At 37.5% G+C, this 24,971-nt stretch overlaps 1 protein-coding gene across 1 annotated transcript in view; it reads left to right on the forward strand.

Annotated features, from left to right (window-relative positions):
• The window catches only part of LOC137285036 (protein bicaudal C homolog 1-B-like), a 106,120-nt gene that overhangs the window by 11,402 nt on the left and 69,747 nt on the right, over positions 1-24,971 (forward strand). The window lies entirely within an intron of this gene.

A 24,971-nucleotide genomic window follows, 5' to 3' on the forward strand; every position in this document is an offset into this window, starting at 1 on the left:
AGTCTCTCAGATCTAAGTCAGCCACACCAAAGAGTGATAACCAGTAAGGACACACTAAAAACACATCTCACTGAATCATAGTGTATAACGTTGTCCCTGCTTGAGGTAAAGATAAGACACCTGTAGACGGGGCAAGAACTAGCTTATAAACGTCATGCTATGCAATACAGAAAAAGTTGTCATCTATAAACTCGTCTTAAATATTCACCAACTTCTGAATGCCTCACAAGAATCTTGTTTGAGGTAAGTCAATATTTCAAACATTGTTTTGTATTCATTACTGTTTATATTCTTTCAAATTTTATGTTTGCTTCATGGTGTATTTTTGCAGCCCTAACCACAAGGACACAAATGGTACTGCTCATACAAAATAGATATCTAATAAATCATGGTTTACAAAGAGTGCAATGTGAGGACAACCATATTGTCTCGCTACATTGATTGACACAATTTCTCTAATAACACTGATTGATTGCCATGTACAGGGAGGACAAGTTGCCATTTTCTCATTCCTCCTCCAGTGTTTACCAAGTGAACAATGATAAGTTCACAGGCAGTGACTGGTGTTGACACACAAATGTCTGCTCTTACTGCTGTCAGAGAGAACAGAGGTGTTTCAGGCCACGGAACATGACACTGTCAACTCCACATGAAACATGAAGAGCACTTACTTTATATCTATTTCTTGTGTAGTCCCACGCTCTGTACTATTCCTGTGACTCTAGTTTGTAAGTAATATATTCTCAGCTAGACAATCTTGTGGTCAGTATCACAAGCATTGACCGATTTGGGATTCAGTGACATGCAATCAACCAGGTCAGCTGAGCGTTGTATCCATTTATCAACCAGGTCACCTGACCATTAGATCAATATATTAGCCATGTTACCTGACCATTAGATCTGTTTATCATCCAGGTCACCTGACCATTAGATCCATTTATCAACAATGTCACCTGACCATTAGATCCATTTATCAATCATGTCACCTGACTATTAGATCTGTTTATCAACCAGGTCACATGACCATTAGATCCATTTATCAACCATTTCACCTGAACATTAGATCCATTTATCAACCATTTAACCTGAACATTAGATCCATTTATCAACCATTTCACCTGAATATTAGATCCATTTTTCAATCATGTCACCTATGAGATCTGTTTATCAACTGTGTCACCTGACTATTAGTTCTGTTTATCATATATGTCACCTGACCATCAGAACCTCTTATCAACCATGTCACCTGACCACTAGAGCCCTTTATCAACCATGTCACCGGCCCATTGTCATTAGATCCGTTTATCAACCAGGTCACATGTTAAATCTGTTCAGTTTCCATGACCCCATTCATCCCAATTATGGCAGTGTAAAGACCATTGTGTTAAAGGTATGGGAGTTCCAGCACTCTAGAGCTATAGCAGCTTTGACCACAACTGACTTTGTTTTGGGGAGACTATATTCTAAACCCAAATTCCCAGTTGTTGTGACACTATGTATGTGTTTTGTCTAAGACACATCATGGCATGTACATTTCTTTAATTCTTGGCATGATTGAATTGTGTTGGACATGTTTCCAGTAGAATGGTATTTGGTGTCTTCATGCTCTTTTTCAAGGTGAAAGTCAAGTGTTAGCCTGTTGTGTTATATACACTACTCAAAAACTGATAAGGACATGTGATATATTCATATATTATTAGTATTGAGGTAGCCATTGTCTGTGTGCATGGCAGTTTAACTGTAGTGATATGGTAGTTTGGATGGTCCTGTGAAGGAAAACATGTTATATTGTACCCATGTGACACTACATCCTAGATTGTGATGCTACCAGACTATACTCCATGTACATGCTGTGTCCCTTATGTCTGGTTGATGGCGCCACAGGATGCCAGCTAATGTTTAATGATCAACACTAACAGGTGCCCCTTTCAGACAACATGTTATTAAGTTTGATAAAAGAGATAAGTAAATTTACAGGAATGTTGCAAAAAGGGGCATAAAACCATGCTCATTCATTGCATTGTTCATTGAAGGAAAAGAATAATTCCAAGACAGGAAGTGAGTAAGTGAGTGAGGTAGGTTTTATGCCCCACTCAGCAATATTCCAGCTATATGGCAGTGGTCTGTAATCGAGTGTGGACCAGACAATCCATGTGATGACATGTGTCAACCAATTCAGTGACCCTGACCACCTGATCCATTAGTCGCCTCTTACAACAGGCATAGATGCCTTTTATGGCAAGCATGGGTTGCTGAAGGCCCATTCTACCCTGGACCTTCATTGGATCCAAGACAGGAAGGATTGTAGAAGATAAAGTGTTTGTGCTGAAAGCAAGTTTGATGGGAACACTGTATATATTTCTGTCCTTTGCTGTGAATTAACTGAAATGATAGTAAAAGAGATCTAAACCATACATAAAAGTGAACTTTGCTCTTCTTTGAAACTCTCCCAAATAAAGTTTGAAGCAATGAAGTATACTGTCATATTATCTTATCATGTTTATTGAAAATTCAGAAACAAAAGTCGCTTGATGAGAGTTGAGGTGCATGAAGACCGAGCAAGCCAGGATTCTGTCGAAAAGTTTCAAAAAGGATTCTCTTTCATCATTATCACATCATTCTATATGATTCCAACTGATAACTATAAATGTGAAGTCAATGCCTGAAAATACACTGATGTAGAAGGCCTGATGGTAGACCTGGTGAACATTTTAACAACCTATCAAAGTCTCACCAGAATCAACATGATACCTGCAATGTAGCCTTAATCATTGCTAATGACTTCAATTAGGCACATGGTTGTCAATATGATGTTGAGATTTGTGTAAATTTACTGTAATGTTCCCCATTTGGCTTATTTCCCAATGATATAAGTCTGCCCCTATCGCAGGTCGACAGTAAGTATGGGGCTTCTCATTAGTGTTTATGTTGATATGCTCCTTGAGTAAGTAGCAGTAACAGCGTTAGACAGCAACAACTGCCCCATTGAGAATGTGTGGAGATCTGTTGGAGTAGCCATGACATCTTGGAGTGTACACAGCAGGATATGCTATACTCTATAAAGTACAACAGTAAAGATGCACAGGGATAACTTTGGTTTCAAATATATGGACATGGATGTATAACTTCACTGTAAGGCACAGACCAATTTTATTTCTTGTTTTACATTTTTTTGTCCTCAAAAAACCTAAAGGCAGGAGGGTTAAGAATAGGAGTAAATTCACCAATGTAATATTCCTTCTAAACACTAATTTATGAAGTGTAAATGGGGCAAAATGCAATAATATTACCCTTTATTTTTGGTAAGTTTACAATTTTGGGCAATAAGAACATTTGCATTTTATTTTTTTAGCAGGGAAAATTAGTTAATATTATTTTTCATATTCTTGAAAAATGCAGATCCATTAAACAAGAAATTAAATTGGTCTGACCTGATTGTTGTTTGAATCATGGCTGTAAATGGTATGACCACAGACATTGCAAGATGATAAGGGAAGATGAGAAATTTCAATTTGATGTTTTGGGGTCAGTAGCCAAGGAGATATTGCCACTCACTCCTCTTCCTTCCAGCAATGCTGTTGGACACATCTCCCTATCATGTGCCAGACATGTGTAATGGAAGACCATTCTTGTCCATGGTTGGCCATGGCATTCTGTGGATGTTGAGCTACATTGACAATGGTGAACATAGACCTTGTTGTTCTGAAAGACTAAACATGGACTAACATGGTGTCAGTGTGTTGTCCTGATGGTGCTGTCCCCTGACTGGTTTATTATTTAGCACCGCACTTAGCATTATTCCAGCTACATATGATGTCAATCTGTAAGTAATCAAGTCTAGACAAAACAGTCCAGTGATCAACAGCATGAGCATTGACCTTCTCAACTGGGACATGATGACTTAACTGGATGTAGATAACTTCTAATTCTGTGATCTGCTTCTCGTACTCCAGTAATCTGATGACAGTTTGCACCAGTTTGAGTCGTTGTTTGAGCTCAATGTCATTGGGACTGGCTTCACTTCAACTGATCCTGTAATCATGTGCTTGCGTTGGGTGCCCTGGAGGAGTTTCAGAATTTGTTTATGTCTGTTCCGAAGTCTGCTAATCACAGACTTAGAAACATTGACCACCAACGGTTCTGATTTTAAACATTTTGGAATTGTTGATATCTGTGAAGCTTTGACCATAATTACCCAATATAACAAGCACATAGCCAGTAGCAGAGGCTGTTTGTTTTACCTGAGAATAAATGGATCCGCCCATGACTTAGTAAACTTCCTGGACAAAGGGCAGTCTGCACACACCTGCAACCACCCCACCACCCACCATCCCGCATCTGCATATGTGTAGATGCTCCTTATGTCGATGCTTCAGTCACAAATGTTGAATGAAATGAAATAAATTACTTGTTTCAACAGGTAGACAGTTGGTCCCCAAGGATGGATCAACCTCCCTGGAAAGTTTAATCAAAAACACCCAACGTGGCAATACTGTATGGTCAAGCGAAAACAATAGGGTGTTTCACAGATATAAACATTCTTCATGGGTTGATGTCGTCCAATTCCTGTATATTTGTTCTAATACTTGGTATTGAGGTTTATAGTTCATGATCCATAACTTTTGAAAAGATTTATGTTTTTTGTGAGTTGTGTGTGTCAGAGGTTTGGGCCTGAGTGGTCAGGTAGTTTCAGTGGGTAGTGTTGTTGTCTTCATGTGGTTGTTTCAGGAATGAAGGTTTGGAGAGAGTATAAAGAAGGGTGATTTATACAGTTGTACACTGTCAGATACGACTGTCTCACCGGGCATGAATTATGTGATGTTCCTTTCCACAAGCGCTAAATATAATGTCAGAGCCAAAAATGATGCAAGTGTAGATTTAGTCTGGTATTTCACATCTCACAGGGGTTCCTTTTCATTTTATGTGCTTGTTTCTATCACAGTTACAAATTTTAAGAGACTGAGAGTCAGTCAATAATATATACCATGTTGTGTATTTATGTGTATCAGTGTTTTCAGGCAGGTGTGTGATGTGAACCAAGATCATGAAGGAACATGTTACCATGTTAATGTCTGCCACTAATGTTGGATGACCTCACCATTCTTTTCCAAATTGATATTTTGACAGAGATGGTTGGTTTGTAAAGATAATGGCCAATTCTACCAACATTACCAGTACAGATGGCTGATTCTTGTTACATAGACTGAAACCAAGCAATGTCATATTGTTAGAGCCTAACCATTTCACTCAGTATAATTAGGAGATAAACATACTGTGTTGGATAATCAGAGGTATATAATGTGATAACATGCCTTTGAATGACTTTGATTAACCAATCACAATCCAGTATTTACTGAAGTCATGGTAGAATATGCTTTATGTTCCTTTGTAATTCTGTATTAATAATAGTAATCTAAGTAATAAGAATTGAAAGATTTCTGACTGAGGTTGGTGATTAGTCATTGTACAGTTAACTGACTTTTATCAAACAGAAACAAACATATATAAGATATGAGATCAACCCATATCTACATGAGAACTGGGGGCGGTGGGGTAACCTATTGGTTGAAATCATTGGCTTGTCATGACAAAGGTCTGGGTTTGATTCCCAACATGGCGTGATATGAGAAGCCCTTTTCTGGTAACCCTTGCCATGATATTGCTGGAACATTGCTAAAAGCGATGTAAAACTATGCTCACTCACTCACTCAATCGCTTTAATCACCGTATTAGTACCCATCTGAAAGAGGCTCATTGAACAAGAAGCTGGACAGATAACTGTTTTCATTTGAAGCATGTTAATATTACAATGTTTATGTATGTGATAGTCATGCAAATTCTTCTTCATGGAAAATATGAACCTATTTATTATTAATTGTTGTGGTTTGTTTAATGATTGGTAAATTTTGAATATGTGACAACAGACTGTCACAATGGTCAATCAGTTTGTTTAATGTTCTCCATGAGAAATCTATGAGTTAAGTTATGTGAATGATTTACACATTGGTATGGCCACAAATTAGATTATCACTTGTGTATAAAACCAATACATCTCCCCATGTTGCTGTGTGCATAGATGAGATAGATTAGGTATGTTTTGAATCATCCATATCAATTTTATCATAGTGACAGGAGATGAGAACTGTAATCAAGTTGTACATTGAGTTACCATGGCTATGGGAGGTAGACATGAATGATGTGTTTTAGATCTGTAGGACATAACTCGCAGACTCAACTGTGGGCTGGGTTTACTTTGAAGGATAAATAGTTTATATTGATGGACGAAGGGCATTGAGTGCAGAGCCTGGCAGACTCAAGATGTGTTACACAGTTCTCATATTGAGACTGCATTTAAACTGCCTGTTATTGTTTATTGCCTAACATGATTAACCCAAACCTGCCTCACCAATATAATGAGTCAGTTATCATCACATCAGGAATGTGTCAGCTATAGTTATTGAGTGTGTTTTATGTCACTGTATGCAGTATTCTTGTCATGTGGGATATAATGCCTAAATGGGCACTTGGGCAACCCATTCAGTGCCGGACACTTTGTTTATGAAATTTACCATTTTGATGTAAACAAGCCGCTGTATTTGAACTGAACACTGAGAAGGAACTCCATTGTGATAGGAGATTGAACCTGTGGAAATTTTTACCTGCTTCATTTATGAACAGAAGAATACATGTGGGTGGGTGGAAGGGAAAATAATGTAGTTCAGGAGTTGTGATACAGGCTAGATATGCTCAGGGTATTTTAACGAATCCCCTTGAGCAAACACCACTTTAACCATTAGGCTACCCAGCTGTCCATGCATGTTTGCTCATCATACTGAAAACCTGGGTTCAAATACCCACGTGTGTACAATGCATGAAGCTCATTTCTCATTACAGAAACAATGAGATTGAATTGTTTCACCTAGCTCCAGGTTTACTGTAATGTTATGTGTAATGTGGAGTTCATGCTGTGACATGGATGACACTTGCTGGTCTGACTTCTCTGTTTCCAGTATCTATCCATACTCCACCACTCCCCACATTTCCTCATTGCCCTACCCCTCCCTGACTCGTAACCTCTCCTGCCTGCCACCACCTCACATACTATGTGGGTTACCACATAGGAACTGAGGGAGAGCTGAGGGGGAGTCTTCAAGATGTTTGCACTGGATGATGCTCACCGAGTTGCTACTGTGATACAGTGTGTGTCTCCGTGCAGTGGCGTGGTTCAATACTGATCAACCTCAGTACTGGTGCATTAAGGACAAGCTAGGTGGTGTAGTGGGTTGGGTGTGGACCCAGAAAACAGGTCAGAGTTTTGATCCCCAGATATAACCTTCCAGTAATCTCAACAAGATGTTGTAAATCTGTCTATCACTCAGCATTAGGGAGATCAAGAAGGACTGATCAGCTCAAAGGAGTCTGTGTAAGGCTACCACATGGTGCCTCAGTGGGCAAGCACTGTAAAACTGACTTCAGTCTGGCGTAGTACAAGCCACACACGCAAGTGTGTCTCTAAATACTTGCAATAATCTTGAAGGTGACGCTAAATCAATTTCACCTCAATTCACCTTCAGAAAAATCTTGAGGTGACTGTGCCTCTGCACTGAAGGCTGTAGGCTTTTATTACTTACATAGAACAGAAACCACAAAACTCATCACCTCAGTAATGCCCCATTTTCATAAGTTACCTGAATGTTTGGAACAATTATATCCATTAAATCCGAGGCAAGTCTAGCTTATCTAGCATTCTAGATTTCGCAGTTTCAGACTGAAAATGAACTCTTAGCGCTACTTTTCATAATATTTTTCATTTCAGTTCATTTCAGAGACTAGTTGTAAGTCAACCAAAATGTTCATAAATGATGTATGTACTTGATAGTAAATCATTGTGTAGAACATAAAATAGCCATATGAATTCATTTTTAGCATTCAGAATGCCACAAAAACTGCAACATTGTAGACCTTGTCCAGTGGTGTCCCCAGGGATTTGGATAGGACATTGTGGTTTGTATTTAATCATTTGCCATTGTCAGGAATGTACCATTGTTCTATATGTGTGAGTAAATATATTGTATTGATGTAGGTGAGGTGAGGTGAGGTGAGGTGAGGTGAGGTGAGGTGAGGTGAGGTGAGGTGAAAGGTTTAAAGTCTAAAGTCATGTTAGAAGTTTTTGAACTTATATGGACATGTATGTGTGTAAATTTGTGTTCGTGTGTTGATACTAGTTGCAACTAATGCCAGTTTTATAGTTCTATCATAGATACCAATCTGCAGTTACCATGGATACCTACTGAAACGAATTATCCCCACTTTCTACTAACGAGACCTTATTTCATCCCCTGTAATGCAGAGAGTTAGGCTGGGGAACATGAAGTACCATCTTGTAACTTCCTTGGAATGACATGGTTCAGGTGATTCTGAAAGGTGATATTGTGGCTGATGTGATCACTTTCATTTTTATTTACTGGTAAAGAATACAGTTCTTTTTAATCAGTGAAGGCAAGCTGCTGTGTTGTATTGCCATGGTGTCTGACTCTGTTTACATTTTTCAGTCTTGAGATACTCAGGTATCTTGTCTTTGAATTATTTATGAATAAATACACACTAGATAAATGTATAAATCTTCAAATGTTGCATCTGTAGTCTGATAGTTCATTTAACATAGTGTAAAAACATACTGGAATAGATAGAATCCCTTAGATCTGCAGATCAGAAAATGAACACACCTGTCAAAAACCCATACAGATAACTCAAACCCAATCAAAGTACTAAAAATAGCTTGGCTTTGATTCATAATCAGGAAGTTGTGTCATCAAGAGAGAAGACAGTAATGCAGGAATACCTTGGCAGAAATCTCCAAAAGTCAAAACATTTGAAGTTGTCCCGATAACTAGAGGAACATGCACATAGGCAGATAAGACAGAGTGGTGAGTGCTGGAAGGCTGCTGGTCCAGCCAGTTGATGAGAAGCACATGGGCAACTACAGGAAGTGAAGGAGCTGACAGACAGGGTTGCCCTGATCAGGGTTGCCCCGATCAGTGTCATTACACCACTGGAGTGCTCCTATCCTGTTCCAGTTCAACTGGCATGGATGGTGAATCATCTCTGGAGAAAGTTGGGATGGTTTTTGATACGAAATAGTCATAGTTATGGGCTCTTTTCATGTTTTTAGAATTAATGGACCCCAAACTGGATTTCCTTTCTCCGGAATTTCTGAGTAATTACATTTAGATTATCAGTGATAACACAAGATATGTCAGACTTTTATTGTCCATATAAATATCCTAGGGTCTGGTACAGAAAGAAATTAACCCATTATATTCTGTGACGGTTTAATGTTGTATATGTTATTGAAATGAAAACATTTCTATAAAATAATTGTAATTATTCTTTGTCAGATCTTTTCTTCCTTTGAATCTTCGAGACTACTTTTGGTTTGGTGTGTATAAGAGTGCCCAGGCTTTTAGTGAAAACTAATTCTGTTATATAATAATTTCACAGTTATGCCACAGGATTGGGAAATTTGAATATTACTCTGTCACAAGACCATTTGTTGACTTCATCTGGTTAATAGATTATCAGATTATCAGAGATAGATTGAGGGCGAGATTAAAAGGTTTAAATGTGCTTCAGACTGCAGTACTGATGTAAGGTAATATGAGTATAGTGTAGTTTCTCTCTCATCAGCTGATTAGGTCTGTCTCATTGATCATGAATGTTATAGTTTCCCTTCTGTCCAGCAATTTCTGCAGACGCCATAAGTGAAGCAAGTCTAGATTATCTCAGGATCTTAGATCTTGCTTACCCCGTTTTCAAAAGGAAGAGTTTTTTCCAAACCAGTCTGATCCATTACAGTTCCTATTATGACCCAGCACAGGTTGCTTTGGACCATTTCCCACAATTAGGGGTAAACCAGCCATAAGATAAGCCAGATTCTCAGTTGTTTAGACAAACATGGATCACTGCTGACCTATTCAGATCCAGAATCTCTATGAAAAAGGGAGTGTGAAGATGTGATGCTCCAGGATAATACCTTCATCTGGCCACTAAGTCCTGACTAATGATGACAAGTGACTCAGCTATCTGCTTGAACATGGTCAGTCGACACACACTGTCAGATCTTCGCTTGTTGCTACTATTATTGGACCCTATGTTTCTCAACATAATTCCTCTTTTAGCCTTATTTATATCTGCATTGACCTTCATAGCGCTATGGGTCTTTTTCATATCTGTATTGGCCTACATAGTGCTATTGTCCTTTTTCATACCTGCATTGACTTTCATGGCGCTATTGTCCTTTTTCATATCTGCATTGGCCTCGATAGCGCTGTTGTCCTTTTTCATGTGTGCATTGGCCTTCATAGTGCTATTGGCCTTTTCATATCTGCAATGGCCTTCATAGCATTATTGGCCTTTTTCATATCTGCAATGGCCTTCATAGCGCTATTGGCCTTTTTCATATGTGCATTGGCCTTCATAGCACTATGGGCCATTTCATATCTGCAGTGGCCTTCATAGCACTATTGGCCTTTTTCATATGTGCATTGGCCTTCATAGCACTATTGGCCTTTTGATATGTGCATTGGCCTTCATAGCACTATTGGCCTTTTCATATCTGCAGTGGCTTTCATAGTGCTATTGGCTTTTTTCATATCTGCAATGGCCTTCATAGAGCTATTGGCCTTCTTCATATCTCCATTGGCCCTCATAGTGTTATTATATACAGTAAAATACTTTCATAACAAACTACAAGGGACCACTGAAATTAGTTCGTTATATCCATAGTTCGCTATTCACGAAAATCACATTGAAAGAGCAATAAGACACACTGTGTATACAGTACAACACATTCCTACTCAGTTTATTCATGCATTCATTCATTCATTCATATTACGTTACCTGTGCAGGTTTGGCCAACTGCATATGTCCCACAGTCTCATTCAAGCCGGCAAGCGAATCAAAAGAAGACATGTCAGTTGTTTTCTGTGACACAAGGAAGTTCTTGAAAGTTTTTAGCTCCATATTGCTTCTGCGAATGAAGGTGGGGCCTGGTCTGTTTCATCAATGTTCATGTCCTCATCTTCGCATTCCGAGTCAAATCGGGATATTCCGTCGCGCTGATCGGAAACTGTCTTTACGATGTCGTCAGTTTCGACATGGGCCAAAGTGATCATTGCTGAATGACAGTGACACTGATTGAGTTCGCTTGGTTCGTTATTCACACCGTTAGTTAGTGTTACCTGGGACTCTCGGGGATTGCAAATCAGGTTGCTATAGCCATTAGTATGCCTTTTTCATTCCTAGGGGTGACTATTGAGGTAAAGTTACTATTGCGATAGCTATTGATATACTATTGCAATAACTATTGCAGTAGTTCTAAACTAACACGTTTGTCATGTTTCAGATTTAACATGTACTTTGAAATAAATACGAATGTATTTCTTTTCGTTTTAGTTTTAATGAATGGACTTTGAGCGAATCCACCATCAATTTCCATCCAACATTTCTTTTTGCCACCATTTTGGATAAATGCCAGAACAATAGAACATGAAAACAGAAGGTTGCTTCTGTTGCAGTGGTTGTGTATGACAGTGATCAAAAGCTTAGAACAAGAAACACAAAATTACAAATTGAATCGAACCTAGGTCAATTATTTTTCATTCTACATTGCAGTGAAAAATTTATTCACTTTGGCCAGATAGTCAAACATATTGTCCAAAGTCAAGTGGACAGCTAAAGTTATCTTGATGAGCAGTAGGAATATAAAACACTTCTGCATCAAACATTTAGGAGATAAACATCATGTGTTGGCCAATTTCCGGGTGTTATTGAGTATTTGAAGCACGGGAATGAAATATTCCCGTGCTTCAAATACTCAATAACTCCCCGAAATTGGCCAACACATGATGTTTATCGACATTGTAAACAAAAAAGTAAACCAAAGGGGTTTTACTGTCTGCACTCGTTTACATCGAGTATGAGTACAGCAGTAAAGTGTCATCAGCTGGCCGTTTCAGCTGGTTCCCATGGTAACGTCTGGAGCTCATTTGTGACGTCATTCTAACTTTACGTCACAATATGATTTGAATGACGTCACCACTGTTGATGACACAGCAAAACAATTGTTTACGTGTAAATACGCAGTGAATAGTCTTACAGTTTCCGGGAATCTAATACCATTTGATCATGTTTTTCAACCAATCAGATTACAGAACACAGTGACTTTTGGTTTACAATGTATCATCAAATATAGGATGCGTTATTCAAAATTTTAGCAAGCATTTCTAACATTCAGCAACAACAAAAAATCACTAGCGGAAATAGGTGAATGATTTTAAGAGTGCATTTTCGAACCCTGAATTGTACTCAACTCAAAAAGTACTAAAATTTGTTCTTTACTACGAAATTGTAATCCCAAATGTAACATGTTACATAAACAGGGGCAGATGACTCTATACCAAAGTGGTTACATGCCTTAATTGAGCTGCACATACGTTGATGGAAACAATCCTTTTGCTATTGATAGTGACAGCAACTATCGATTTATTGACACTAGTTCATATTCCCAATCGATTAATTGCTATTGATTCATAAACAATTGCAATCCATCGATAGTTTGATCTATTGTAAAACCCCTATTCATTCCTCTTTTGACCATCTTCATATCTGCCTTGGCGTTTATAGCTCTGTTAGTTTTTTAAGCTTGAGGAAATTTCCAGCTCCAATAAAACACCAGAGCAAACATAATAAAATGTGGAACTCTATCCATATTAAATCAAGATTGATTACCCACATGGCCTTGTGTTGTCAGTTATTGCAGTGCAGTCAGTATGGTGCAAGAGGGGCACTGCTGAACTAGCTGTCTCGTCCTTGCAATAGTTACCCCAGTGGCTGAGTGAGTCTACTTTTATGCTGCTTTTAGAAATATTTCAGTATCATCGTGGAGTGAGACAACAGAAATGGGTTTCACACATTGTAGCCAAGTGGGGAATCAAACCTGAGTTTTCGTCATAACGAGTGAACACTTTAACCACAAGGCTATCTCCCTAAAGACAGATTGGCAGATTACGTCTTCAGCTGTTGTTGAAATGTTCGTTCTGTATTAGCCATTGTATTCATTATAGGGTAAAAATGTAAATAAACCTGGCAATTCAATGCATAAAATGTCAAAATGCTTTTGATACACTGAAATATATTTGTAGTAGTTGATATAAAAAGTGTTGTTTCGTACAGATTCATGTGTAGTAAATCAGTGATGTTTTGGATGTCTTAGATTCTACACCAATTCCCAGCCAGCAGCTAATTGGCTTCTGTCAGTTAGTCATTGAGTGTATCACCTACTTGTGACCTGGAATCCCCACTACCTGAAGTATCTTAACCGATTTGTAACTGTTGTCATCATTTGACTCTGTCTGACAAAGTCTCTGTAATCTTGTGGTCCCCAATGGATTCACAGTTCCTTCAGACACCGTAGGAAATGATGGCGTGTGACCCAGCTCAAGGGCAAAAGGGTTAACAGAGTAACCATCTAAAACCACTTGCAGATACTCTACCTCCATAAAAACAAATGCTGAGGGTTGAGTGGAATCCTCCCTGTAGCTTATTGTGAGCTATTTAGAGGTCCCAAGTTATCTGATAAAATGGAGAAAGGCAAGGAGAGAGTATCAATGAGAGGGAACAAGCTTGCAAGCGGTACAGCAACAAATCTGACTGATAGACGGAACACACCACTAAAAATAAACATGAGGAGAGCGGAATTATACCTGCATGTTATATATAGGCATCGACACTTGAGGTGAACAGGAAATATGTCTGGTGATCCACTGAGAGCTATGTTAGAGTGATGCAAGAACTGATAGCAGGGTGGGTTTGTGGGGCAAATACCTGGACGTTAAACATGTTAAACATTACAACATCTCAACTCTGTTAAACATATGATGAAGCATGATAACATGCAGCAGTGTATTCTTTCATCGCAGATGCCAGTTTTCCTCTGATCCAGGGATTTCAAATTGATCAGTTGAAACGCCTCATTCAATGACACAAGTTTTCTGTCTTTGTGTTGACATCCGTGCTCGTATGTGTGATAATATTCTGGTATGGTTTTTCCAATGTTTGTGTGTGATAACTGTAATTTTCTACTACTGAGCACCTGATTTGCTGTGTTTTTGAGCATGCTACTGAGCCCCTGATTTCCTGTGTTTATGTAAAGAATAAGTTTGTACAAGTGTCAAGTGGTTGGGGTAGCCCACTGGTTAAAGTGTTCACTCAACAGAATGAAGATGTGGGTTCGACTCCCACCATGGGCATATTGTTTGAAGCTCATTTCTGGTGTGCCCCGTGGTGATGTTGCTGGAATATTGCTTAAAGCAGTGTAAAACCAACTCACTCACTCGCTCACTCAGTGTATTCTAGGATGACTAGAACATCTCTTCAGAAAATGAGTGCAGCATGATGTAATCGGCCATTTATGAAAACTGTATCAGCATGAATTTGTCATGGTATTGTCACATGGTTCCTTTCATTTTACCAGATAACCTTAACATGTATAAAATCCCACGATCTATACAGGCTCCAAAGTTGTGACTAAAAGGGCAATCTAAATATCAGTTTAGTTCTGCAAACTGTCCTGATGTCACCAAGTGACTACTTTTATAAAATAGTTTGTAGATTGATGATCTGCAAAATCAAAATTATAAATGTTGCCAAATGTCTACCTTCAAGAAATACCTCTTTTGTACTGTTGCTTTAGGTTCCACAGCACCCTTGTAACAAACTTGGAAAGCGGACAAATAGATGATGTCGGTTTCTTCAACAACCTTTTTTATTTTTCTGTCAAGAATTATTCCATTTTTTTTGTAGAGTTGGTCTGTTGGGTTTTTTTGCACTCTGTGTTGGTATGATTCCTTTCTGTCTATTTGTCTTTGTATGAGATTGCAATTCATTGGTATCATTTTGTGTCAGATGGACTGTAATAACCTGATTGAAATGTGCTGTGCCTTTTCCTTACTTGCTATTTGTGTCCAAATGCATTGGATCCAGTGTAAATCCAGTTGTCTGTGTCAGTGAGCATTTCAATAGCTCCATGCACCTCAATGAGTGTTTGATTACGCTTACGAATTCTACTGTGTGCACTGCACTAAGTTAACAAGCATTTGGTGTTTTTTTATCCCTTCACTTTTGTTTGACAACATCATGGCAAAGTACTTATCCATCTCTCAAATTAAAAAACCTTTCACATCATAGAATCTGAGTGTGAAACCAATGACAGGTGTAACTTGGGAACTAACAATAGCGATGGCTGACATGGTAGTAACTAAAGACAGAGAAACTGTCCAAGTCCAAAACATGTGAAAGTAAATCAAAACTGATGACTCTGAAACAATAATTATACAAAAGATTGGCCAATGAAACAAATTTGATGAAAATGCATTTTGAAGACATTGTCTGATGTTTTTTTGGGTGTGCTGGTTATTTTGTTGTTTAACACTGCTGTCATCAGTATTCTGGCAATATCGTGGCGGTCTGTAAGTAATGGACTGGACAACTGTGTGCTGTATTGACTTTATTTCTGGAGGTCTTCAGTGGCTTCCAGTGTGTATTTGTAGGCATATAGAGAACTGAAATATAGAACTTTGATGGTGTCAGTGTATCGCTGTACTAAAGTAATCGTAAATAGAAATGACATGGTTTTGGGCATATATTTCTTGTTTTGAACACAATGATAGTTTGATTGTTAAGCATTCTATCAGTTTCGTGTTTTCCCAGCGTTTGTGTTTAACACTTTTTGTAAAATCATCTGATGTAGATGAGTTTGCAGGAGAGCAAACTGTGTCATTTTTACCCCTTGAAATTTTGTCAAAGTTGATATGTATGTTTTTGATGCAAGCTATGGTATTAAAATGAGATGTATTCTCCAAAAGTTTAAGTGCATAATATATTTTCTGAATTTATGAAAAACAACATATAACATTCACCCTTTATATACTGTATCCTTTTGATATACAAAATAATTTATTTAGGGATTTTCTCCATACAAGTTTCATGCCTGCACTCTAGTTTAAATTTTACTATTTTGACTTGGTCATTTAAGGCACAATTGCTATGGCAAATGCGTCTTCCTGTCTTGACTGTGCTGCTGTTAGTGGTTACCACCCTTTGTTGATTATGTTGTGAAGTTATAACATTTTTATATATTTGTAAGAAGTATGCAAATTTTGGTTATTTTTAACTGTAAAATAGTATTTTGGATGTTGGTTAAAGAACCAAAATTTAAAGCCTAGTTGTAAAAAATGTGGTTATTTGATATTTGTTAAAACTACCAATTTTAATGAAGCAATAAATAAGTATACACCAAAAGAACATTCTATTTCTATTTCTGTGAGTACTTTAAGTGTGTCTCACAAACAACATCACAGCTGCCTTCAGGATCTGGGTAAGGTTTACAGCAATGAAAACCATAAATACATTTGTTGATAAAATTGTCACAACTGTAAGACATGAACATGTTTAGGATATACACCTGTTTAGCCTCCACGGAAATCTCATGTCACTGTGACCTGAATATTATAGCAACCAGATACATGTGACCTGAGTGCCATAAGATTCTTCAGATCATGCACTTAATGTCTGATTAGACAAAGTCAGATGTTTGAACCTATTGCTCTCAGGGAAGCAGAATGTTCGCCTGAAACTTACTTCAAAGAGAAAGGTGTTGTTTTGAGCAAGGAGGGTATCATTCTTACAAATCGTTCATTTCCCTCTGAAGGACTAGGATGTAGTTTCAAGAAGATTTGCAGGCACAGATCTCATGTGATGGGAAGGTTAATGCTTGCCGCATGGAGAACACATACCAAGACATGTGCAGCAGTAGAAGTATGTGGTTTGTGGAACGGCTACCACAGTCATGTACTGGTGGCTGCCAAATATCTGGTGTAACATGGACAATGACACAAGTCTGGCTATTACATATGTAATTGTGAATGACAGGTGCATAATAATTTGGCATGGGATGTCTAACAACATTGAGAATGGTTTAAGATAAGAAGTGATAAGATATTTTATTGCACACCATTCCATTAAGAAACAGTGGCAATATTCTATAAACTACAAATATAAACTGAAAAGGTACAAATATATATTATAACAATTTCATAAATCAAGAGGATAATATTCTAGATACTACATAAACAAGATAGATAATGAATCACCCACAGTAACAAGACATGATAAAATGTGTAATAATGGCCTAAGACAATCTAGAGCTCTCCATTTGCTTAATGTTGTACATGTATATGGTTGCAGATTATTTCTATACTATTTGGTTGAATATTTCTAAAGATTAGGTGAAATTTTTCTGTGGTAATAAGACTTTAAAATTTATCATTTAGAGATGAAAGGGAGATAAGTAAGGAGCACCTTACGTCTGAATATTTTGTTTAAGACATGAAATAGTGCTCTTCATCCTCAAGAACACTGACTACAGAGGTGATCCTCCAAAGATGTTGGTGGTCTTGTTCTTCTACCTAATTCAACATGTAGCTTGTGATCACTCAGTCTTAGCTTTGTGAAGTGGATGATATGTAATATGTAATAGGGATACTCGTGGAAAAATTCATAGATAATATCTGATAATTTTTTGATTTTTGTTTTAAGTATTTGTATTTCTCAAATCCACAGTTGACATGTTACATAGTACAATTATCACTCAGTCAGAAGATCAGAGACAGATCTCCACAGTGTACACAGTATGTGTAGCATGCAATAATCATAGTATATTCAGAAATTAGTACAAGATACAGACTATTCAACTGTTACGTTGTCCTCAATATAATACAAGTACTAGTACAATTATCATCGTGCATTGGAGTGAGTGAGTGAGTTTAGTTTTATTCCAACTATACGACAGTGGTCTGCAAATAATCAAATCTGGACCAGACAATCCAGTGATCAACAGCATGAGCATCGATCTGCACAATTGGGAACCGATGACATGTGTCCACCCAGTCACCAAGCCTGACCACCTGATCCCATTTGTTGCCTCTTACGACAAGCATAGTCACCTTTAGTGGCAAGCATGGGTTACTGAAGACATATTCTACACGAGTTTTATGCGTTGGAAGCTGATACATGATACAAATATTCACATGTAATATGAAAGTTGCAGGCACAGGTAATATACGGAACATTATGGATCAATATAACTGATGAAAATATGTGATAAAAAATGGTAAACAACCTTCTGAATTTCTGTTTGACATATCTGTTATGATGGGGGTATTTGACATGGCGACTTCAAGTTTGGGGTGTTTTTTTCACTTGTTTTGAAACAAATTGCACCAAATTCTCACAATTTGATTCAGCGAAATACATTATTAAAAAGTTACATGTGTACTTATGAATGTGTTATTGATATAATTTAATGGAGAATATTTAAGCGTTGAAGAAATATAAATAGTAGTCAATGTATAAAAAAGTGTACATGTGAATATTGTGATGTACAAATTACGGAAAAGAATATTGTTGAAAACATTAATAAATACCTATGACATGATGTTAAAGAAAATCTATTGTGTCTAGTGGTTATTCAAGCACACAGCTTCTGATTGTTGGTGTTCTTTAATGTGTTTCAAGATGTTCTGTATATTTTGGACCAATAATGAGACGAGTATATGGATGACAACTTCTTTTCATTGTCCAACATGATGTTTCTGGGCTACTTCACTTTATTATATTCACCAACTTCTAAATACCACTCAAGAATCTCATTTTGGACCAAGTTCTGATAGGTTTGATTAAGTAAAATGTGTTACAAAAACATTAATCTGGTTACTTATTTCACAGAAATCATACAGCCGATGAATATGTAAAATTGTGCTTGTGGTGGGAAGATTTCCATGGTTTGAAGAGGTTTGATAATAAGATGAACCCGTAATACAGAATACACGTTTTTCTCATAAAAGCCATATCGTCAGACACCTTAATAATGTTTACTACTAAATTGCTCTGAGATAACTTGCTATTGACATGTTATCTCAGATATCTCAATCTATTTTGATGTTGTATCTGTGGCTTAGTGGGTTGAGGAAGTGAAGAATCCTTACAGTGCCATGGGTGTATTCAGGGCTGTGAGAATCACACTGCAGATTAGGAGTTTGCCAAAACCTTCAAATTACATGGTGTTGAGCAAGCAGGATCATGTTACGTGTTTCATGGTGTCTTGCAGAATGAATAAAGCTACTTTTAGACATTTAAAGGGAGGCTAGGTTTGGGTTATTTGTCAAATTTGAATCAGGTCATTCATAATTTTTTTTTCTCTTTCTACGCGAATTTGATTATGCATGTCTGTCTGTTTAGGAGTATTCAAATAATTATGGCAGTTTTAGTTTGCCCTGAGACACTTGTTTTTTAAATGGACCCCAGGTCATTGAACACTGTTTTTCGTTAAGACTTGATCAGTGTCTTCATATGATACATTTTTAGGCTTACATGTCATGAAAAAAACATGAAACTCATTTTCCTTGGCTGCCCAAATTGACTACTGTCCTGTTACCTTCTAGTGGTCAGACCAGACATCAGTAGGTCTATGGTTTGATCCAGCTATATCAAACCAGTTACCATTGAAGAATGGTAATCTTTGCCCGCCATTGGCCATTACTTGAATAACAGAAGTGTGCAATGTCAATATCAGACAGACAGACAAGCATACACATACATGCACTCATGCATGCACAGACAGGAGGACACATACACATACTCGTATACATGGACAGAAACACAGACATGCATGTACACTTGAACAGCCAGGCAGATGGACAGAAACTTGTGTGCATGGGCAAACAGTCATGCATGCATTCATGTACCCATGAAGAGAAAAGACAGAAACATGTATTTGTATGCATGGACAGACAGACAGCAGGACACAGACACATACTCGGATCCATGCACAAACCAACTAATATACCATATATATATATATGTACCCACAGAGCTATTTAGTGCACTAATCTTGACCTTAAACCCCATTTCATCTCAAGTACAATGACAGGTTTGTGTAGACCCTAGCTGACAAGAAGACAACTGTCAGTGGATATAGATCTTTTGTTTGTCTAAGTAAACAACAAATTCCATCATGAACAAACACTACCTATGCTGATAATATTATACATGTATTATACAGCAGGGGCTCAACGATGTCTGACCTTGTAATATTGTGAGAATGTGAATGTCAGATGCTTGCCGTAGTTGGAGACGGACTGAGAGTCGTTTAAACTGAGTTATTGATGGTATGAAGATGTTAGGAATTCATATATGACAGAGTTGTCATGGACATGCTGTATTTGTTACGGATACGCAGTCTGTAAACAGTGGTGTTGGTTAGGTCTCTTAAATGTGAAGTAAACTTGATTGTTATGTGTTCAATGTCACCTTGGTAACTTCCACCTTACCATGCCTTTACACACACAAAACCCCCCAATAGTTTGAAGATTTTTAGCACAGATATCATTACTTCAGTTCTTATCAGTTTCTCACTGTCAATATGATCATCATGAGAAATATATATTTAAGTGAAATAATATGACTGACATATTCAACAATAATAGAAGCAGATAAATACTGGCATGACAAACACACTATTGTCTCAAATATACTAAATATATGAAAGTTCAGGTGTTTATTCTTTTCCAGACAGAATGTCACCCACAATTCAACACCAAGCTTGTGAAGAAACCTGGAAAAGAATAAAGGAACGTGTATTTTCAGGTGTTCCCATATTTGTTTCCATGAGTGTATATCTTGTCTACTGCAAAGTATTCTTTATATAATCAGGATGTAGGCAAACGATCGCAAGAGAGGCTGAAGGGGTCATTGTTGGCACAGGTACTACAGACATGTACCCCAGAAATATACCCTAAACAAAGTCAAATTTCAGAAACATACTCCAAAGAGTGGATGAACCCATGTTCTGTAAACCAAAACCATATGCAGTTGTTCTGATTCACTGGTTGCCAGTGATATTGTGCATTGCGAAATATCCTTCACTGTGTATGCTTGCTTCTTGTATAAACCATGCTGACAACAACCCCTTCAGTGAAAGTGAGATCCCAAGGACTGATACAGTAAACATCAGATATCCATGCTGGACTTTCATATAATATTCGTTCCTGTAATAGTGCCCATCAGATTTCATTACTTTCCTTTCAACAGCTGGTGGTTGAGTAGCTAGTGGTTTAAGCATTTGCCTGTCATGCTGAAAACATGAGTTTGATTCCTCCAATGGGTGCAGTGTGTGAAGCCCAGTTCATGTGTAGCCTGCTGTGATATTGCTAGAATATTGCTGAAAGTGGTGTAAAACTAGACACGCTCACTCCGTTGTTACAAACTATGTCCATGTTTGTACCCTGCCACCTGTAGGAGCTGACATTCAGTAAACCTTCATCTTCTGTGGAAATGTTTATATTTGTATTTGTTTATCCCTGTGTTTACTATGCATGAAAGTAAATTGCCCAAATGTTTTAGATGATGATTTATGGTGTGGAGGCAGTCACGATCCAGGCAAGGTGGCCAGACGTTTGTTCCTGCCCATTCTCATTAGCGATTAGATGGATAGGGGATCTGTTGATAAGAACTTCACAGTATCAATAACATCTAGTAAGTCTGGCCTCAGTAATCATGGTAATATTTATTTCTTGCTACCTGAACTAATTGTGTAGATTGGAAAGACCGATTTCCTTGTTGGTTAGTCATGAACAGAGCAGACATTGCCTCTGGTGCATGTTTCACAAAATTAAGTTACCATGTGTATATGCCAAAGGAGAAACTGCTACACGAACAGAGTGTACTTCATGTATCACAATTACCCAAATCTTGAATTATTGCACTTGGATGATAACCTTAAAGGATCACATTTCAAAATAGTGATAACTATCAGAGACTCCTGTCAAAGACAAGCTTGTATTTTGAATATAGGCCAAGGCTGGCACTGGTTGATATTTGTGTTATACACTGAGTCTTGTATATATATCACATCAGTAGCTCTCCATTTCAATAATGACCTCCCTTGCAGCCTAGTAATGAATGGAAATATACATGCTATGGTGGTGTATATCTCAGTTCTATATGACCTTCTAGCCTGGTTTGTCACTGGCTTTTGTTGATGGGTATTTCTGGAGCTGATTATGGTGAACAAGAGGATTACCTTTCAGTTGTTGATCTGGTTCACTGAAGTGAATAATGAACTTGAACAAGCCTGCTATGATCTGTCAACCAGAATTATAGGGAATAAATACACACTTGTTTTTATTTCATTCATTTCATTAATTTCCTTTAGATTATATTTTATTTGATTACCATGTCTTTTCTGTGGCTGTAAGAATCTGAATTGTCACCTCCAATATGTCGGGATATTTTCTTTTGATATGTAAAGTAAAATTGTTCTTATTAGTCTTTCTGTCTGCCATGGCTTTTTAAACTGTTTTTCTTACCCATGTATTATTAAGCCGATTCAAATTACAAATTGATGAGGAAGGTTGCAAGTGTATGATTTACTATGAGGCTTGGTTGGGTAATAAGCCAACTGGTTAAGGTGTCAGCTTGTCATGCAGAAAACCTGGGTTCTATTCCCCACATGAATACATTGTGTGAAGCTCATTTCTGGTGTCCCCACAAACTGTTATATTGCTGGAATATTGCTAAAAGCAGCATGAAGTCGGTCACTGGATTGTCTGGTCCAGACTTTATTGATGTGTATTAGGAAGTAAAGTGTTCCTGATCCTAGTTACTGATTCATACATGATTATAAATATGTCCTCATTATACTTCGATCAGGAAAGCAGATGCTTTTCACTGATGTATACATTATTTATTTTTATGGTTATTGAAGTTAATTAGATGGAAGGGGATGATCCATTTCTTACATATTATGTTTCTCATTTGCTCAGAACATGTAATATGTAATGAAGGTGATGTTTGGATGATGAAGAGGCTATGAAACTCATGCAAGAGATCACTTTTATAGGCAGAAAGGCTCATACACACATGGTGTTTGCACTGTGTTTGCATATATGTAATCCAGTGTTATTTGCTACTAAAGTTTGGAGAGTGTGCTTACCTATTCTAATACTTGTTTCATAGCTTGCCGATTTCTATCACCTGGTTTTGATTAATTTAGATGCAGGTATTCTCCATTCTGGTACAGCACTACCTGGATCGTCACCATTGCTGTGCTGTTCTAAAGAAATGTTTGATGAACATCAGTGCTTTTGAAAATGCTAGCCTCTCATGGACCCAGGAACAAAAATGAGTCCATAACAAGTCTAGATTTTCTTCAGAGAATGGCAAAATTGTGTCAGTTGTTTGTCTTGTTTATGCTGTATTCTGTCAGAAAAGTTAGCCAAAATTACTCTAAACCTGTTGTGTTCTGATAATTGTTGTTCTGCTATGAAAGTATATCTACAAAATATGTAAAGCTCTTCCAGTTTGGCAAGTTTAGATTTTTTCATTGTCAAATGTTGGTCAACACAGACAGTGTTAAATGTGTTATATGATCAGAACCAGACATTCTATGTCAATACATGATATATACCATAGCAACATACCATATATTCCATAGCAGCAGGGGAAATTATGTTCAGATAACCATGATTTTCCTGCATACTGATTGGCAAGATTTCTCAATTGTTCAACACTTTTCATTGTTACAAAGAGTCCTATGGCAATCTGAGGCATATGAACTCATTGCCACAAATAATTGAAGATGATGTCATCAACAGTTTTACATGAAGTTGTGCAGCTGAGCTAAATCTCCAGAGATCAGAAGATGTACTTTTCTGCATTTTCCAGATGATACACGACTTTGAATTCATATAACTTACTCTCTACAAATAACTGCAGTTTATCTGACCCATTTGTCTTTGATAGAGACTCTGAACCAAATATATCCAAGAAAGCCGATGCAAGTCTTGAATATGTGGCAAGTCTTGAATATGTGGCAAGTCTAGATTTACTCATCTTCTGAAGATGAAGAAAGTTTCAGGGCTCCTTTCATCATATATATATATATATATTTATTTTTATAGTGAACATTTTTTTGTAAACCATGTTCACTTTAGAGAGTAGTTGTTAGTATACTGACCCGTCTGAATTAATGCCAAATGTTCCACTATATGGTTTGGATGATTTCACAGCAAACCAATAACTTGTAGTGCCTTGTACTATGTAAGTTATTCCTCAAATGTGCCTAGGACCCATCATGGGATGAAACTAGGGGTTGTGTTTGTCAGCCCTGGCAAACCACAGTTATAGATGTGGCTGGCTCTCTTATTCCTTAAGATGTTTGGATGAAAAATTACAGTTCTGTAAGGTTATCTGATTGTTGACGGTTTCAGACAAAGGGTGATAAAAACTCGAACAAAGAAAAGCTGAAACAATCCAGTCCAGTTACACAGTTCTATCAGAATGTAAACACAGTGATACACAGTGTACCATTGTACCATTGCTGCTACTCAAGTCTCATTATTGGTTTCAGCAGGGAAAAAATGGAATATACTGGATGGTATTACTTTCTGTTACATGCATAGGTTTGAAAATCAAAAAGCAAACCTATCAGAAAAACTCCCCAGTTCTTTTATATATATATTGTCATCATTATATTTAAACTGACTCTTTAAATTTAGTTTTTCCTCTTTAGTGCAGTTGTCATAAAGACTACTAACACAAGGCTTTCTGCTAAATCTTGGTAATAAATCAACTTGTAATCACTTCATGCTGAACAATACAATGCTTGTTGTGTAGCACCACACTCTGCCATATTTCACTACTCTGTGGTCTGTGAATAATCAAGTCTGTACCAGTCTGGGATTATGGTGACATACTGTGACCAAATCGGCAAAACCGTCATAAAAACGGATATTTACACATGTGTATTGTAAAGTTGAATCTAGATTAGTGTGATGTGTGGAAGGGTGCAAAGG

Source organism: Haliotis asinina, chromosome 5 (genome assembly GCF_037392515.1).
Source record: "Haliotis asinina isolate JCU_RB_2024 chromosome 5, JCU_Hal_asi_v2, whole genome shotgun sequence".
NCBI lineage: Eukaryota > Metazoa > Mollusca > Gastropoda > Lepetellida > Haliotidae > Haliotis > Haliotis asinina.